At 54.5% G+C, this 18,062-nt stretch overlaps 1 protein-coding gene across 3 annotated transcripts in view; it reads right to left on the reverse strand.

Annotated features, from left to right (window-relative positions):
- Nucleotides 1-16,331, reverse strand: part of ELFN1 (extracellular leucine rich repeat and fibronectin type III domain containing 1) — a 103,895-nt gene extending 87,564 nt beyond the window's left edge. For 2 of the 3 annotated variants that reach the window (XM_050317410.1, XM_050317412.1), the window contains exon 1: nt 16,192-16,331. The gene's annotated coding sequence lies outside the window, so the exon portion shown is untranslated. Of the gene's footprint in view, nt 1-13,017; nt 13,165-16,191 lie in introns of those variants that run through there. The other variant, XM_050317411.1, reaches the window with a different exon arrangement.
- Nucleotides 16,332-18,062: the final 1,731 nt, after the last annotated feature.

The raw sequence follows: 18,062 nt of genomic DNA on the forward strand, positions 1-18,062 counted from the left end.
CAGCATGGCAGGGCAAGGTGGCAGCACCCAGCTCTGTCCCCAAGGTGGGGAAAGCTCCTATGACACTGCTTAAGCCACCTTAGCCCAAAGCAACCCTTTGGCTCCTCTCAAACACATCAAGTATTCAGTCCTCAGCTACAGAGCTGGGAAACACCAGGAGAGCCTGGAAGACGAGCAGTTGTGTTATCAGGCGTTCTTCATCAGGAATGAGAGCACACAACTCAACACAAGTGTCCTCCACTGGCTTCAAGGGCACATACACATTGAAATTCCCAGCAGATTCAGGGCTCTTGTTTGCACTTCCATCACAGCCACAGGCCAGAAAGCTCTGAAGGCTTTCCAGGCAAACCCAGGAGTTCCACTAAGACTGGCAGCCTTGGTTTTCACCTCTGCAGTGCTTTGTGGATGCTCCCGGGAGAGTGATGGATGGATTTTAGCTATTTATGAATTAGAAGGGTGGTTTACATATTTTAAATGAGAAGATAGAGGAGATTTTGCTCACAACAAGGGTGGTTTTTTTTCCTTCATTTTTTTCCTGAGTTGTTCTCTGAATCATCAGTACTTCTTGCCACGATGAACAACTAGACAATTCAGTCTTGTTACCTTGGATGTATCATGGCAGGCAGCTAATCCTGTTGGTCATAAATCATGTCCCTTTCAATCTCCATTATATAAGACGAGCAAATTTGTTATGATGCATGTGTCATTACACACCAATGCCTTTCCATTATCATATAACTGGATACCCCCAAGGCTCGTAATTTGCAGTATAATAGTAATTTTTAAAGAACCATTGGTAATCAATAGCTCTCAGCATCCCTGTCAGGATCATTTGCAAAACAAATAACAACACTGATCTCAACCAACTTTACAGGAGGGATATTTAATCCCCATGAACTGCATTATATGATGGATAAGCGAGGAATCCTACACTATGTATCATGTATTTTCCTTGGATTAAATATCACTTCAATCAATGTTGCTACCAGTTGTACAATGCTGTCTGTGTTTTCACTAAGTAATTCTGAAGTATTGTCTTACAAACCGACATTAGCTACGTGCAGGGCACCAAAACCACGTGGCAGCTTCGAGGGGTGGGAGGAGGGGGCGATGCCGAGGGCAGAGCCGACGCGATGCTCATGGGGAGCAGCCGGCAGCAGGCAAGGCTGGGGGCACAGAGGGCTGCTGGGGACCCCAAAAACAGGGCATTGCTGTGCTGAGGGGTCACAGCAGATGTTTAGCATGGCCACGACCATTGCCCATGGCTGGGTGAGCACAGATGGTTCTCAGCACTGTGCTTGCAGGGGTGATGCTCCTTCCCAGCGTGGGTTTGCTCTGCAGAGCTCTCCAAGGCACAGATCTGCCCTCGATACCAGAATACCCAGCACAGCCTCCACACCAAAATCAAATCACAGGCAGGAGATGCTGTTCTCAGTCCCTTGTCACCACAGAGACAGGATTTAACCAATTTACTACCTATGACTCTACAAAAGTGCTAGGTAGTATCATCTAATAAGATGTTCAGCCATCTGCCTCATCAGGACAGACCTTCAGGATAACAAACAGAGGCTCGATTTTACTTATTGCTTTTCCTTCAGCACATACTGACAGAGGCTGTGTCCTATGTCCTGACCATCCCTGCCCTGGCTGAGGTCAGTCTGTCTCAAGCCCATCCCCATCCCAGGCCCTGACCACCTTTAATGCAGCTTTTACATATGAAAATGGAGACAGAAGCAGCTAACCTGGCAGGACCCTGAGCTACCAGTACAGGCAGAGGCACTCACAGAGACAGCATCGGCCCCAGGGGATGCACCACAGCCCTGAGACAACCCAGCAGATCCAGCCCAGGGCTGCCTAATGAACATCTCCCAAGTCAGATTAAAGCCACCGTGCCTGTGCTTCAGCAGCCTCGCTATTCACCAGCCCAAGTTACCTGTTGCAAGGCCAAGAGCCGGCCAGCACCTGCACCTTCCCTTACAGATGGCTTCCTGAGGCATTAAATCCACATTTAAATTTTCTACTCAGTTCTGCCTCTTTGGAGCTCTCCAGAAGAGCCGTATCTCACTCCCTGCAGCTGGAGACACCTTTAGCAAAATCTTCAGCTCCCACTGATGTGGAAAAATTCATGCATTTCCCTCCTCATGTAAGCACGGGCCTGGCATTCACAGCACTTCCCAGAGATAAGCCCCAAATCGCTCATCGCTAGAAACCCCATGCTTTGGTAAGGATGGACAGAACTGGGATAAAAAAACCCACCCTTGGACCCTAACTAAACACTTCGGCTGCTGGAGATTATGGAATCCTATTTAGCAATACCAGAGAGCATTTTCTGCAGAGGAAACATCATCAACCTGACTATAAGACGCCAGTAAAATTAAAAATTTTGGGAGGAAGAAGAAACCCAGACTCTTGCTTGTTTTGGTACATTTTTAGAGACAAACGCGGTTTAGAAATGGGATTAAATGGGTTGTCCTGGCGCCCCTTCCTGCTCAACAGCACCTCAGCTGGGCTGCACACTCCTGCGAGCTCCTGGCTGCCCCAAGGAAAATGCCATTAAAGAAAATACAGCTATTTTTAAAGCTAGAAGGACAAATTCTCCTCCCAGTTACACCAGTGACCTCGTGACTCTCCACAAGGTTGGGCAGGCACAGCTCTGATTTGGGGCTATTTTGAGCATCCTCCAGGCACCCAGCAGGCAGAAAGCACCAAGGAGCAGGATGAGGCCCTCATCTCCAGATAGTTAGACCCAACCTGTTAATACAAGGATAATTTTCACTGACTAAAGGGTAAAATACGAATTCCTCGTTTAAATAAAACACTTTAACCAGCACAGCCGCTTTCCCCCATATGCACCTGGGCCCAAGTAGGGCTGCTGCTTGCTGGTGCTCCTGCTGCCATCCCTGCTCATTCATCACACATGCACATGTAGTACAAACTCATTCAGGGCTCTGCTGCAGATGAAATATTTAAAAGGTTTATACTTTACTATCCCTTTTAAATAAGATGGAATCACCATAAACAGACTTGGGCTGACTTGCTCTCTCCACCACTTTTGTTTTAATATTCTCCCTTGCAATTTCATCAGGCTGCATCCAGCATGATCCATGAGCTTCATGGGTACAGTCCATGCTGGTAAATGGATGGAGACTCCTGGGAAAGTTCAGATGTTGTACAGGGATGAGGAAGCACCTTTCAGTTCCCTGAGCAAGCATCAGGGCTTACAGCATGGCTGAGGGGATACCACATGTGAAAAGGGATGACGAGCCTGGACTTTCCCATCTGCATTTGCTGGGATGAACACAACCGGTTTTGCCATTTGACCCAGCTTGTTTGTGCCACCCTTTTTGGGAGCTGCTGCTCTCCCCGCAACACAGGTGCCACATTTTAGCTGCTGGTGACACCCACAAAAGCAAGATCCTGGGCAAGCTCTGGCAGACAAGACACAGCCAACATATAATTCTCTGCCAATGTGCTGAGACACCCCCAAAACCTCTGAGAACATCAGGCTCAGAAGAATTTCCCAGTTCACGTGGTCCTAGGGCTTTCCTCCCACTGCCATGCCCAGCTCCCAAGTGTCCCAGAAAGCTGCACACATGCACCAACTTCGCTGGCAAACTCAATGGACAATGACTGAGTGAAACAATCAGGGATTCCACCCAAATTCATCCCTGTGTTCTCACACTGGAGACCTGGGCACCCAGTGCTGCTGGCCCTGGTGCAAGGGGAGAGGGGGGACATCTGTGGGCAGGGAGGGAAGATAGATCTCTCCCTTGGACTGCAGAAGCCTTAAGACAGAAAACGCTTACAGCTGTGTACGCATCCATATGCATAAGAGAACAGGCCCTGATCCAGCACACGCTTGCGTCAATCTGCCGTCACCAAGATTTAGGAGAACATTTAAAATTAAACAAAAATTTCCTTGCGCTGCAAAACTAAGGACAAAGAAAGGAAATAAGTCTTGTGGTTGGTGCAGAAGCAGGTGTTGAAGGACCTGGTCCCAGCGAGGCTTTGGTACCAACACCCCAGATAACCCTGGGCACGTCACTTCACCTCCAGGTTTACCCACTGAGTGCGTCTGCCAGGTCTCCAGGCATGATCCCGCCATCAGATATAAGGGGCTCTCAGATGGTCATGGAAAACCTGACCAGCTTTGAAGGTTATTTTCCATCTGATCCTCATGACTGGCTCTTTTCACACAGTTTGCAGAAGGACAGGTTACCTGTAACTCAGCAGCTCCAAGGACCCCCACAAGCCCTGGTTTTGAGGAGCTGGTATAGTCTAAAGCACAGAAGAAAGACAGCATTTGCAACAGCACTTCAGATTTTACCTGCTGAAAATAAAGACAACAGCATTTCAAAATAAATGGGGAGAAAAGCAAGATCAATAAGTGACACACACTTAATTCCCAAGGCAGCCTCATTAAAATGAATGTATTACTCTGTTCACCGCCACATGTCAGAGCTCCAGTGCAAAAGAGAATGTGTTGGCTCTGCAATATGATGCTATTTTATGGCTGCTTTGTTAAGATATGGACTGGAATGGACAAAAAATTTGTAACATGAATTAGTAATTCTTCATTGAGAGAGAAGGGAAAAAGCCATGCAGAAAGTTTGGGGCTTTTTCTTAAAGCCAACGGGGAATTAGAGAACCTACAGTCTACTTCAAAACTGGAAAGGACTTTAATACAGACAATGACTTTGCTGCAAATCTGACACAGAATCATGGAATCATTTACATTGGAAAATACCTCCAAGATCATCAAGTCTAGTCATGAATCTCAAGATTAACAAACTGACCCACTCAGTAAACAATGAGACAGACGTCTCTGATGGGGTTGTGATATTCACTTTGCTTGTAAAGCATTATGGCTGGACTTTATGTCCTTAAGGGTCTTTTCCAACCTAAATGACTACGTGGTTTCTTATGGAGCTTTAAGAACTGCATCCCACAGATTCATTTCCCCTCTTTTCTTTACACGCGAAGTAATTACACAAACTCCACCGCCCAGTTTCTGCTCCTTTGTGAATTGGGGTAGCTGCTGAAACATGTTGATTTGTCAAAGTTTTCCTCTTACTCCTCTGTGGTAGATGTTCTCCAGGAGCAGCTGTGTTATTCCTGAGCCCAGGCTTCAGCATTGCCCTGGACAAGGTGAAAAGGAGCCAGGCCAGATGGGCAACACCAGAGAGGTTCAGTGGGGTGTCCAACCCCACTAAGCCTGTGTGCACCCCGCAGTTCCAGCCCCTGCTGCCTGCTCAGGTACAGCTCCATCCCATTCCCACCTCAGGGTCCTGCTCTGCTGCACAGTCTGCAAAGCCCAGCCTGTTCTTAGCACAGGCCAGGTCCCCGCAGCCCCTACGGACAAAGGCTCAAACCCAGACAGCAGATAAGTTCAATGGTGCCATAAAACACAAGAGACAGACTTGAACTCCCTGATTTTAAACACAAAGTGATTTCCAACAGCTCTCCATTCCCTTGGGCCACACGCCAGACCTTGCAATTCACTGCTCAGCACCACCTTCCCCGGGAGAAGGTGGCTGGAAGTGACATTACTGCAGTGCCTCCCTCCATCCCAACGAGTCAATCAGCTCGGTGACACCAGCGCTCCCATCCCTCGTCCCCCTGACCTTGATGGATGTCCTGTCTGTCACACTCTTGATGTTGTTTGCCCACAGCCTTTGTACCTGCTGCACCCTGAGCAGGGGCAGAACCAGCACGAGGGTTAAGAGGTTTGCTTTCAAGCCATGTCCTCTGGCAGGAGTAAAGCAGAAGCAGGTATTTTTATACCACAAATCAGATGGTCAATACCTTTTTTTAATCACTGCCATTTTTAGCACTGCTTTAACAAATTTACTTTTTTTCCCTCCTTTTTTTTTCCTGCAATGAGAGCTCAGAAGGGTGAGTGGGAAACGCCCCTTTAGTGCCGCTCCACATATCCCTGCTTTTACTCAAGCAGGGCCCAGGACAAACTTCTCAGCACAGTGATGAAAAGAAACTACTTCAATTCCTCAAGTCTCCCAGGCTTTTAATTCATAACAAGACTGACCAGCTGCCCAGCCTAGAGAGGGAAGGGTTAATTAATGTCACAAGACAAGCCCTTGGACCACACAATTACCATCTCCTGCTGGACCACCTTAGTGAACCACCAGCATTAATGGAACCTACACTGAGCTGAAGTCAGGACATTTATCCTCTGACAATACTCTATTGCAACAACTTTATTTTGATGATACGGGATGATTAATGCTTACAGCCGCTGTCATTTCCTTTGATAGATTTTGGGGCTGTGGAGTGACATTTGCTCAATGCACCGTTCCTGAAAAGCTGCACTCATTGTAGCGTGGAGGAGAGAGATGCTCCACGCATCCAGCCATCAGTAACCTGACTCTGCCAGCTGCAGGTGGCCGGGAGAGATACTGTGAGGAATGGGGAGATGCTTATGGAAAGCCTTGACTGGAAAAAGGTTGTGGGGTAAGAGGAAGGTTTGTTAAACGGCCAATATTGTAAGAAATGACAAGAGTTTGTCTTTTCCAATGTAAAGGAAAGAGACTATTGATTACAAACACCACAGCCAAGAGCCACAGCAGACTGTGATGTTTTGCCACAAACGCACTGGAAGATCAGATCCTGAGTTGAGACTCTCCAGGGCTGAGCTGCAGCCATATCAAGCTCTCACAACTGCTCTTGAAGTCAAAACACATCCAAAAATCACATTGGACAATCAGTAAAACAAGACACAGATAAGCATCTTAACTGTAGCCTTCACTAAAAGCAAAAACAACAACCCAACTTGGAAACCTTAATCTTAACCTCTGCGCCTCTGAGTTCTCCCCACCTGTAACACAAGGACAAGAATTATTTCCCTCACCCAGCTGCTGCAAGTTTCTCCTAATCAATCAGCTCATTAATTCATGCAAAGCATTAGACAGGCAGCAGATAGATGGCTTTACACAACACTATTTTCTACAGTGAAATATTTCTTCTTAATTCCCTGCCGGCACCTGCCTGCCCACTCCCGTCTCACCAGCTCACCCAGGGACACCCTCGAGGTCCAGAGCAGCGGAGTCTCCTCTGGACCCAAACAGCACCCAGCACCACACGGGATTCCCTGGCTGGAGACACCCTTTCCACCAGGATTCTTACAGAACTTGATTTTCCTCATATTTAAAAGCTGTCTCAGGAGCGTAATGATTTTAAATTCACTCCCCGCTGCAGTCAATCAATGGAGCGGCGGCGGCTGGTGCCTCGCGAGCAGGCGGTGATGAATGGGGCTTTCGAGGCTGCACCGCTCGCCTCCGAGCGAGAGGAGAGCGTGGGCAGAGGGTGGGGAAGAAAAGCCAAAGCCAGAAACAAAAATTAAAAGGAGGAAGTGGGGCGGTGGGGAGAAAAGCCCAAACTGCTCTCTGCAAAGTTGGGACGAGTATTGATCTGCTCCTGGAAGGCACAGCTGGGAGGGAGAAGTCTTGGCTTGCATTAGTCTCCCTGATCTGTTATCATCCTGTAACTCGAATAAATCAGCTAAAACATCTGTTACAGGTAAATGCTAATCACAAACCTGGCTTGTGCAGAGGACCAGAGCCCTGGCCACCAGCACCTACCCTGCACCCGTGTCCCTGACCCAGCTCTGCTTTCCTGGAGGAGCAGAAGAGCAAATGCCCAGGAGCAGCTTTCAGGAGAACATCTTCCCTCCAGACACAGCAATAAAGGGCACAGCACCAAAGGTATCACTGCTCAGCCTTTCCCATGGGGTGACAAACAGCACCCTGTGCCTCCCCATCCCTGTGCAGCTCCCAGTGCGGGCAGCAGAGAGGAGCAGCCCTGTGTGTTGCTGTCAGCCCAGAGGGACAGGGAGCACCCACCCCTGCAAGTATCATGAGTTTCCATAGAGGGAAAAAAAAAAATAAATCAAATGCTCAAAAATATCTACCCCCTGTTTGGGGGAGCCTAAAAGGCCTAATCCTGCCTCAGCATGCTGCTGCTCTACCAAGAACGGATACTGCTCAGCATTTGAGAGAAGCTGCTTCACATCTGGGCTCTTTTTCTCCCTCTTCCTCCAATTACAGGGTCAGGTCAGGACTGTGAGGCCTGTCAGCGCAAAAACAAACAAAAAAACCTATTATGGAAAACTGGCATTCCCAAAGAAGCTGCAGGTTGTGGCATGAGCATCACAGCTGAGTGTTACGAGTCTCGCAAAGCAGAGAGGGGAAAGAGTCAAAAAATGAAACCCACCACAACAGCAAAGTAAAAATATGAGGCAGCAAATTAATGATGTTGCTCCAATTTGAGCAAATACTAATTAAGAATGTGTAATTGAATTAATGCATTATTTAGAAACCCTAGCAAATCCTGAGTGGGGCTATAAATACATTATAGGGTTCCTTTGACATCACGTCCCTCTCATACTTCACTACCCACAGTTTGTTTTACTGTCACCAGAAACTCCAGATTTATTTACATCCTTGTCACTGACCACTGCTTTGCATTTATCCTGTGTATTGATATCCTTTCTCCTCAATTCCACACACCCAAGTGCTCCATATGGGGCGGTGATGGCCATTTGATAAGTCATAAATAAGTATAATAAATTAGCTCAGCTCCTCAACTGCTTCCCCTCCTAATGCCTCATAGCCACATACCTGGGTCTAATTTGTTTAGAGCCTAGAAAAACATCAAATACCCTCATTACAAAATAAATCCATCTCCTAGAAATACATTTTTCAGATGTTGGTTTGCTCCACATTACCCCGGGAAAGCCCCTGCACGAGTGGGATCTATTCTGGCCCAGAATAGGTCGAGAAGCCGGTATCATCGCATCGGGAAAATAGAGGAAAACAGTATCTCGGGAAAAAGGGGTGAAAAAAGTCAGCCCCTCAAAGGTATCACAGCAGATGTTTGTACCTGTGAAAGGTCCTGAGATAGTGCATTTGCAGCTGGGACGGTTTAGGAGTGCTACGGGTATTTAGCAAGAGGCTTTACATGCATTATTCTTTCCTCCTTCTGAGCCCTTCGCAGCGAGGGTTAGGGTTCTTACTACCATTTCTAGGAAGAGATAAAAATACCCCAGAAAGAAAGAAAGAAAGAAAGAAATCCAGTGAAATTGTTTAAAACCGCTGAAAACAGTTGTTAGGAGAGCAGCACGAGAAAGTAACGCAGGCAAATACAAGTTCACATGCATACATATAGCTCTAGGAAAGGGAAAAGAGAAGCAGCACTAAAGTGCCTCATACTTAGATATGAGTATACACTGTAGCAAAATCTGCATGCTGTTTATAAAACATATTGGAAGACTTTTCCCTAAAAGATGCCACAGAGAGTATAAAATTTTATTATCTCTGCCTGTCCATTTTACAAAGATATACACAAACAAGTAGCCAAATCTGCCTGCAGTTTAACTCCATTAAATCCAATGAATGAGTTTGGCCCACAAGAAACTCTGCACTTACTGTAATAAAGCTAAAAGCTGATAGCAGCTGATACAGTAAAACACATACATTTCCATACACTTATTCCTGCAGATTTAAAAATACAAATGAGCTTCAGAGATTGCCCTTGTCCAGCTCATAAAGAAACGCTGAAATAGGAAAGGAGAAAAAACAGATCTTGGAGATCTTCCCACTGGTTCCCTCTAAGCACAAAGGAGAGAAGGGTGGGGGAAGCCAGCAGAGTTGTGGTCATTTGGCTTTTCTAAGAGCCCTGAACACGTACAGTGCGTGTGTTTGAACAAGGGCCTGATGGTTTGCTCCCCAGGTTGGGCAGGACACCCCCACCCAGCAGGAACAGGGGTCACAGGTCTGGGTCCCCACTTCTGCCCCACCAGTCCCCAGGGAGGACAAGGATCTCAAGCTCATGGGCAGCGACATGGGGTGCTCTGCTCCCTGAGGCAACTGGCCAAAATTCCATTTACAGAGGGCTCTCTTCACTAGCAGTGGTTCTCCGGCCATTGGGTCGTCTTGAACCTCACACTGCACAGGGGTCCATGCCAGGTGGTACAGAAGCTGAGCCCAAATGACAGATTTAAACCTTTCCTGATTGATAGGGTTGGGTTTTTTTGTTTGTTGAGGTGGTTTTTTTAAACACACACAGCTTTCTCTCGGGCTAGTGCCATAACCACATCAACTCCCATCTCCACCTCCCCAGCTTCCAGCCGTGTCCCTCCAGCTCCCTTACCCAGGCTGACACAGCCCTTGCAGTGCCGACTTCCCCCAGACCCTCCTGTCCCAGCTCCTCATGGTGGTGTGTGGAGGCTCCAGGTCCCCCTCACCTGGAGCTAACTCTCACAGCTACTTTCTTTGATATTTATTAATATTTGTTTCTGTTACAGGAATGTCTCAGGGACCTGGATGACCCTTGTGCTAGATACACACACTCACCACTCCAGCAGCCAAACTGCACCACACGTATCATTTCATGCTCTTCCTCCTCTTTCTCCACACCAAGCCCCTATCACCACTCTGCTGGAGCTTAAGCAGACACGAGACCAAGGCTTAGGGTCTCCACTCCCATCCCTTCACCCCAAGGTCCTCACAGCCCTACTGCTTTCACAGTTCTGCCTCCTTCCTCACCCACAGTTTGATCCATGCCTGGCTCCACAGCTGCCCCACCAAGCCCCACACAGCTCTTCTCCTCTCCATTAGGCTCCTTTGGACCCCGTTTGCTGCAGATCATCACACATCCATCTCTCCACACCCAGACACTCAACCTCGATGCTGTCCTTCCATCAGGCTCACTCAAACCCTTCCCAAGCCCTAAGTTCGTAACACCAAGAAAATCCAGCAGCTGTCCCAGATCGTGCCAAACACTGCCCAAGGCTATGCTCCCTGCTCATAACCTCATACAGCCCCTGCAGTAGCTTCCCCTCTCCTCCACCCTTCACCTCACAGCCTTGCTGGTGCCTCCACCAGAAGCCTCCCCACAGCCCCCACGCAGCTCAGAATATCACAGCCTACCTGCAGGAAGCCCCCAGGCCCACATCCTCTCCTCCTGAAGCTCCTCACTGCCCTGCAGCAGCTTCTTCTCAAGCCCCTCTTCTCCACGTGGCTTCCCAGTGCCCTTTGGTGAGAAACTACGTAATCCCAGGCTTTTGCTACACCTGGAGCTCACACCAATCCACAGCCAAGTGCCGGCAGCTGGGACGCTGCAGGCGATGCTGCGCTGCTGTGGCTTTTCTCAGCATGAAATCCCGGCCCTGGAGCAGCCAGGAGGGAAACTCCATCCGGACCAGCTTGGCTGCTGCTTCCCATGTCCCTCTGGAACACAGGGCTTCACTGGTAAAACCCTCACTTGTCCCCAGCACATGCGTGGGGAAACAAGTATTGGAAAAAAATGCGCAAGGATGGGGCTGAGACTTGACAAACAGAGGGGACAGCTCCAGGCTCTCTAGGGCATGGACCCTGTCCATGTCTTGTCCCCATGGCAGTTTCTCCCACCTCAGAGTTACATCCAGAGTGACCCGTAAACCTCCGAAGCACTGACCACGTCCTTCTGTTTGCATGCACTGTGCACTCCTATATTAGCATAGGATGGGAGAACAAAATAAATAATCCACAGCTTGCAGTAACAAACCTGGCACCCAGAACAAGCCAAAAGCCTGACCTTTCATAGTTAGGCATCCTGGTGAGAGGTTAAATCTTCTGTTTTCTGATCATCAAACAGGAAAGCATTAGCCAGACAGAGAGAACAAGCTCTTATCTAGACCTGATTTCTCTCCCCTCCAGGGGATCCTGTTGGATATTTCAGTTCTCTCTTGCTCGCTGTATGACTCTTCCCTCCCCCAGTTGCTTGAAATCAGCCAAATTCACAATCTAATCTGGCCGGGAGTCAAAGGGGAGAAAAATCAAGTCCTAATGCAGTGACTACTTTGAATGGGGAATTGAAGCCAATCAGAAAGGCATTATTGATCCCTGCTCGGAGCACCTCGGTCAGGGAGGGGAAAGCTGCGGGCAGCCGCAGAGCTGCCCACCGCAGCCAGCCAGGGCTGCCCTGCCAGGCCTGCAGCGTTCCCAACAGAGTTCCCCAGCACCTGTCTGGGCTGGGAGCCGGCCCTGTCTGGCATGAGGAGAGCACCCACCACCCCCGTGCCAGCACTGGCGAGCAGTAACCCACGGCATGCACTAGCCCCTGGTGTGCACCAGCACGTGTGTGCGAGAGCGTGACCCGTGTTGTGCTACTGACAGCGCTGTGTTTGTGTGCAAACACTTCCAGGGCGCATCGCTGTGGTGTGGGCCCGTCTGTGGGAGCCAGGCTGCTCCGTCGGACGGGGTGTGTGCACCAAGGGCTACGCGTTCCAGCGGCGTTAGTGCGGGGCAGCTCTGCGGGAGAGCCAAGGGCAGGCAGCGGTGCTGGGGGTGTGCGTGTGTACGAGTGTACCTGTGCCCCCCAGAACCCGCCTGTGTGACTCCAGCACAGTCCCTGCGGTAGGCTGAGGCAGGCAATGGGGTGGCTCAGCCCGGGCAGAGGGACAGGGGCAGCGGAGGATGGGGAGCAGCCAGGCAGGGCTGGGCTCAGCTCTGGGCATCCCTGGGTGCGATCTCGATGATCCGGCCCGCGTCAGTGCTGGCTACGGGCTCCTCTGCCTTATGTAACCGCAGCAGGGACGGAGCAGCGAAGGGGGACGGGAGAGAAGGCGGAGAGGAGTTCCCCACTGAACCCAGCAGAAGCTGGTTACCCCTGGCAGGGCAGCTCTAGACGCCAGGCCGAGTTGCGTTGCCACTGGGCGGGCTGGCCCGGTTCGGGGCTGCCCCGGTGCGGGGCAGGTTTGGCCACCAGTGCCAGTCCCTGCCGGGAGCTGCCGCCAGGCTCAGCCAGTGGGGATGCGGGGGTACCCCCTACCCGGGGAAGGAAAGGAGTCCTGGGAAGTTTGGGGAATCCCACATTTTGCAAGGAGGCAGGAGGGAAACATGTCCCCTAAAAAAAAAACCCAAACCTGCGTGGGGTCCCCGTAGCTCCTGTCTCCCTTGGGCTGTGCTCCCCAGCCTGCCATCCCGGGCACCACGGAGCCGTGCGGCACCGGCACCCCCTTACCTGCCGGCATCACGTCTGCTGCTGCCTGCCCTGCTCCGGCTCTTCCTCCTCCTCTCCTCCTCCTCTCTCCCTCTCCCTGCTGCTTGGGGCTCTTTATGGAGATTCATTCATTCATGCCTTCCCATCGGTCCCTCAGCCTTTCCCTGCCTCCCGGAGGCAGAGCGTGTGACGCCTCGCCCCTTTCCAGCCACTTTCCGCTGTCACAGAGCGGCGCTGCCCCAGCCCGGAGGGGTGGCCGGGCTGGGACACGCGTGGGCAGCGCCGGACCGGGGGAGCGTCCCCCAGCGCGGGGCGAGGGGGGTGGGCGGGCGTGGGCACGGCACCGACCCGCCCTAGGGGGTACAGACCGTCTCCGGCGCCCATCACCGGGGTGTCGGGTCGCCTCCTTTCCTCTCTGCCCTCCTTTTTCCTCAACCCCACGCCAGGCGCTGCCCAACGCCGCCGGTTCCCACTGAGCAGCGGCTGCTGCGGAGAGGGTGCGGGTGGGCCCGCACCCCCGGCCGGTCCCCGAGCAACCCTCGCCCCTTCTTTCCCTCTCTCTGCTCCTCCGCTCTATCCCAGCCCAGCCCAGCCCGTCCTTCCTCCCCCACTCCCGCTGCCTCCGCACCCGCTCCAGGACTGCATCCCGCTCCGCCGACCGCTGCCCCATCCACGCCGCTGACAGAAGCGCTGACTCAAGCTCGGAGCGGAGCGGCGGAGCCCGACTTGGGGGACCCAGGCTCCGGAGCCACCAGGCACCGTTCCCCTGGATGGTCCCATGTCACCCCTTCCCGCCCCGCCCCGGGGAGGCTGCCCCCATCCCGGGGGCCACTCGCTCCTCCAGGTCACTGGTTAAACTTCACCCCTGCTCCGGCCTTCCCCAGGACGGGGTCCCCTCCCTGCCCAGTGCTGCACTTCGGGAAGCTGAGGACACGCTCCCGACCACCATCGACAGCACTCCGCTGCCCACTGCCCCCCGCTGCAAGGGCAAACCCAGGAGGTGTGTGGGGGGTGTGAGCCCTGCAAGGTGCCAGGCAGTACAGCGGGAGGTGCCAAGGGGGGTATTTTAGGTGCTAAACTCATGCGGATTGCCTCGTATCTGCACAAGCACGGGGTTATTCTTTCCAGATAGACACGGCGGAAAAATCCGCTCTTTCCCTTTAAAGATACCGTCGGAAATGTGGAGAGCAGCTCCCGAGTTCGGGCGCTGCCAGAGCCTTCGGAGCAACAAACCCTGAAGTTGGGGCGAAACCCTTTAAAAACCCTTCCCGGAGCGCCCCGCCCGCTCCCGCCGAGCCGCGCTGTTCCCACCGTCGGTGCCACCCCCTTCGCATCGGTGCCATCAATTTCTATTAACGATCGCTTTATTCAGTGCTGCAAACTTCTAAATATTTAATCCAGCGCGAACCGGCGGTGGAACGCGCGGAGCTGACGGGAGGAGGAGAGTCCCCGGCCGGGGAGACGGGAACGGCGGCTCTGCCCCGGGGGAATCTGGTGATGCCGGTCCCCCCCTTCCCCTCCCTCCGCGGGGCTTTCCCGGGGCTGTAAATCACATCTTGGACGTGGGTAGCACCGCAGGTCTCCCAGGCTGCTCGGCCCGGGAAAGCAGGGATGAGCAACGGCGAGGAGGATTCTGTCCAGGGAGAGCTGGAGGAGGAAAGGGGGGGGTGAGGGGAGGCATCTTCGCAGCACCGGGACGCGGCTGCCCGTCGGGTCCCGCCACGCACGGGACGAGCAGCCCCTTCCACAAGAAGCGGGACGGAGGCTGGGGACCGCCGGGGATTTGGGCTGGTTGGAGGGGTCCTGCCCAGGGAGGAGGGGCTGCCCTCCACTGCCCTGACATCCCTGGGTACCACGCACCAACCCCCCGCGGCACCGAGGACCCCCAGCCCCGGCCGAGCCTCATTCAAAATGTAACCAAGAAAATTCTTTGGCAACTCCGGTGGCGGTTCAACACCGGCTGCGCTGACGGGCGAGTGCCCCAGTCCGACGGGCGAGCGTCCCGGTGCTCCGTGCGCTGCCTGCATTCGGGAACTTTACAGCAACATCTGTCATTATAATTAAAACCGCAACACATCCTCCGGGCAGGAACACGTTCCCGCGTCGTCGCGTGTCCGTTCGCCCCCCCTCGTCCCCCGCCTTCTCTTAAAAAAAAAAAAACAAGCGAAAGCGGCTCAAACTCGCAGGCGGGCACCTGCCCCCGACTCCCCCGAGCCATCAGCGCGACGGCAGCCGCACCCGGCGAGGTCCCGGGGACCGGCCCCCCTGTCCCCCGGAGCATGGACACCCCCCCACCCTCCTCCACTAATTTTCTTTAATTAAAGCTCTATGTGCGGCGCGTTTGGCGAGAACAGAAATAGCCGCTGAAGGAGCGCGTGTGGGGGGAGGCAGGTCCCAACTGCCGGCGTGGGAATGCAGAAGGGATTGGGGGGGCGGGGGCAGCAGAATCGGGGAGCGTCTGTACTACAGCCCCCACCCCAAGACTGGGAGCCTCTGGGGTTATTTGGGGTGGTGGGTGAGAGGCCCCCCCGCCCCGAGCGTTCCGTGCGGCGCTGTGGCGACCCGGGCGGAAGCCCCCTGACCCCGGGGGGACGCTGCTGCCCGCGGCACCGGCTCTTCCTCCGGAGCACCGGGGCTTCCCGTAGGCAACAGTTGCAGGGGCGGCCGCAGGGGCTCCCCGGGGATGCCCCGGCTCGGGCGCGCCCCGCAGGCGGGGAGAAGACCCCGAAGTGGGGATCCCCCATGGGCGGGGTGGGGGGGACACCGGCCGGCGGGGTTCCCGCCTCCGCGTCCCCGGCCCGGCCGTGGGGAGCTTCTCCGGGCCCGATCTCCCCCTCGCCTGGGGGAGAAGGGCAACGGGAGCTGTCCTGGCGGAGCCTGGGGACCCCCGCCCGCGGATGCGAGGGCGCCCCGCTACCCCCGCCGCCGGCCCCGCGGTCTCCTCCCGCCGGAGCCCAAACCTGGGCTGCAGCCGCCAAAAGTTTGGCGACGCGGAGCGGCCACCGGGGGCTGCGCGGGGCTCGCCGGGCACCCGGGGCTCGCCGGGCACCCGGGGCTGCCGAGCAGCGCGGGGCGCCGCGGCGGGGCGACACCGGGCGCGGGGCCGGTGCGGAGCAGGGCGGGGGGCTCCGCCCGGGGTCGGGGACGGCGCGGGAGGACCGGTCGGGCTGCGGCGGCGGCTGCGGGCGCACCTACCTGCTCCGGCGGCGGCTCCCGGCGCTCGGCGGCGCGCCCAGCCCCGAGGCGCGGTGATGGGCGGCGGACGCACCCGCGGCTGCGGCTCCCCGCGCCCTTCCAGGCGGGCGGGCCGGGGGCAGGAGGCGGGTAGGGAAACGCAGCCGGAGCCGAGCAAATCCCAGCGCTGGAGCCCGGCCTCCGAGAAGAGAAGGGCTGCAGCTCCTCACTGCGTCAGGCGGAGAGCTCTGCCCGTGAAGGCGGCGCCGGGCAGCGCTGCCAGGCCCGGGGGGCTCCACCGGCACGACTCGGCACGGCTCCGCTCGACGCGGTTCGGGTGGGATGGGATGGGCACGGCGCGATTCGGCTCGGGGCGGGCCGGGCGGAGGGGTGCGGTGGGGCACGGGTCGGCTCGCCTCGACTCGGCTCGGCCTAGCACAGTCCGGCTCGGCTCGGTAGGGCTTGGCACGGCCGGTTCGGCTCGGCTACGGCTCAGCTCGGTTGGGCACGGCACGGCCCGGTTCGGAGGAGCGTGGTTCGCCGGGGCTCGGTGGGACCCGGCTGGATCCGACCGCGCTGTCACAGCCCGGAGCGATAAGCGGCTTGGCCGGGAGAGTCGGGCTGGCACCGGAGGGGCGGCGGGGGAGGGGGCTGTGTGTGTGTGTGTGAGACACTGTATGTGTGTGACACAGAGTGTGTGGCACTGTGACACTGTGTGTGTGACACTGTGTGCACGCGTGACACTGCATGGCACTGTTCAGCACCGCGTGTATACCGTGCGTGACACTGTATTTGTGACACTTGCATGTGTGTGACACTGTGTGACACTGTGACACCGTGTGCAGCACTGTGTGCAGCACTGTGTGTGTGACACCTTGTGAGAGTGGGGTTGTGAGTGTGCAGGGTTTGTGAAGGTGTGAGTGTGTGTGTCGGGGACATCTGCCTCTCTTGTGGGTGTGCCTGTGCTTGTGCATGTGTGTGGTGACACCCTGAGGGGTGCAGGAATGAGTGTGTCCGGGTGTATCTGAGCTTGTGTGTGTGACAGGCGGTGGGGGGAGTGCAGGGGACAGGGTGTGTCTGTGTGCCTGTATTTACACACACGTGTCGGTCTCCCTGAGCCCGTGTGAACATCTCTGTGTGTCCCCATGTATGCATGACAGCCACCCCACCCCTCACACCAAATCTGAATCTCTGAGGGCCAAACTGGTCCCAGCTGGGCAGTGCCAGGGGACTCTGGGAGTATGGCTGGCTGGGAGAACTGTGACAGTGATGGGACTGGGCCAGGACCACCACCCACAGCTCCCAGAGGTCCCCAGACCCTTTGCCCAGCACCTCCCAGGCATCCTCCTGCCTCAGACCACCCCTTGCCTGTCCCAGAGACTGCCATTCTGCCTCTCCATCTTGGGCAGGTTTTTTTTTTTTGCTGTTTTAGCAACACAACACACCTTTAATCAGGATGATTAAAGTGTGGCTGGCACTGAGCCAACCCTTGGAACAGAAGTGCTCTTCTCTCTCCCCAAGCACTGTCATTTGAGGTAAGGACTGGCCCGTGCATTTCTTGTGATGGCTCGAGGTGTCTCAAGTCATCTCCAAAACCACCTCCGAGCCTGAAAGTTCCTTTTGCAGCCCTGCAAGAAGGTGGCAGGGCAGACATAGAAGGGTGGGTGCAGGAGAGAAATTTTACTCCTTTCAGTTTAATAGCAACAACACCAACACCACCACAGCCAAAAAACCTGAAGCGTGGAGTAATAGAGCTGGGAGACAGCCTGGGAACAGGCAAGCCATGGCCCCTCTCCAAACAGCAGTTGGCAACCTGGCACTGCACTCGGCTGCGTTAGACACACAGCCCAGGGAAAGCACCCATGGAAATGCAGGAGACACCCCTGCATGAT

The sequence above is a fragment of the Myiozetetes cayanensis genome, unplaced genomic scaffold (genome assembly GCF_022539395.1).
Source record: "Myiozetetes cayanensis isolate MyiCay16 unplaced genomic scaffold, myiCay2020 scf20-37, whole genome shotgun sequence".
In the NCBI taxonomy this organism is placed as follows: domain Eukaryota; kingdom Metazoa; phylum Chordata; class Aves; order Passeriformes; family Tyrannidae; genus Myiozetetes; species Myiozetetes cayanensis.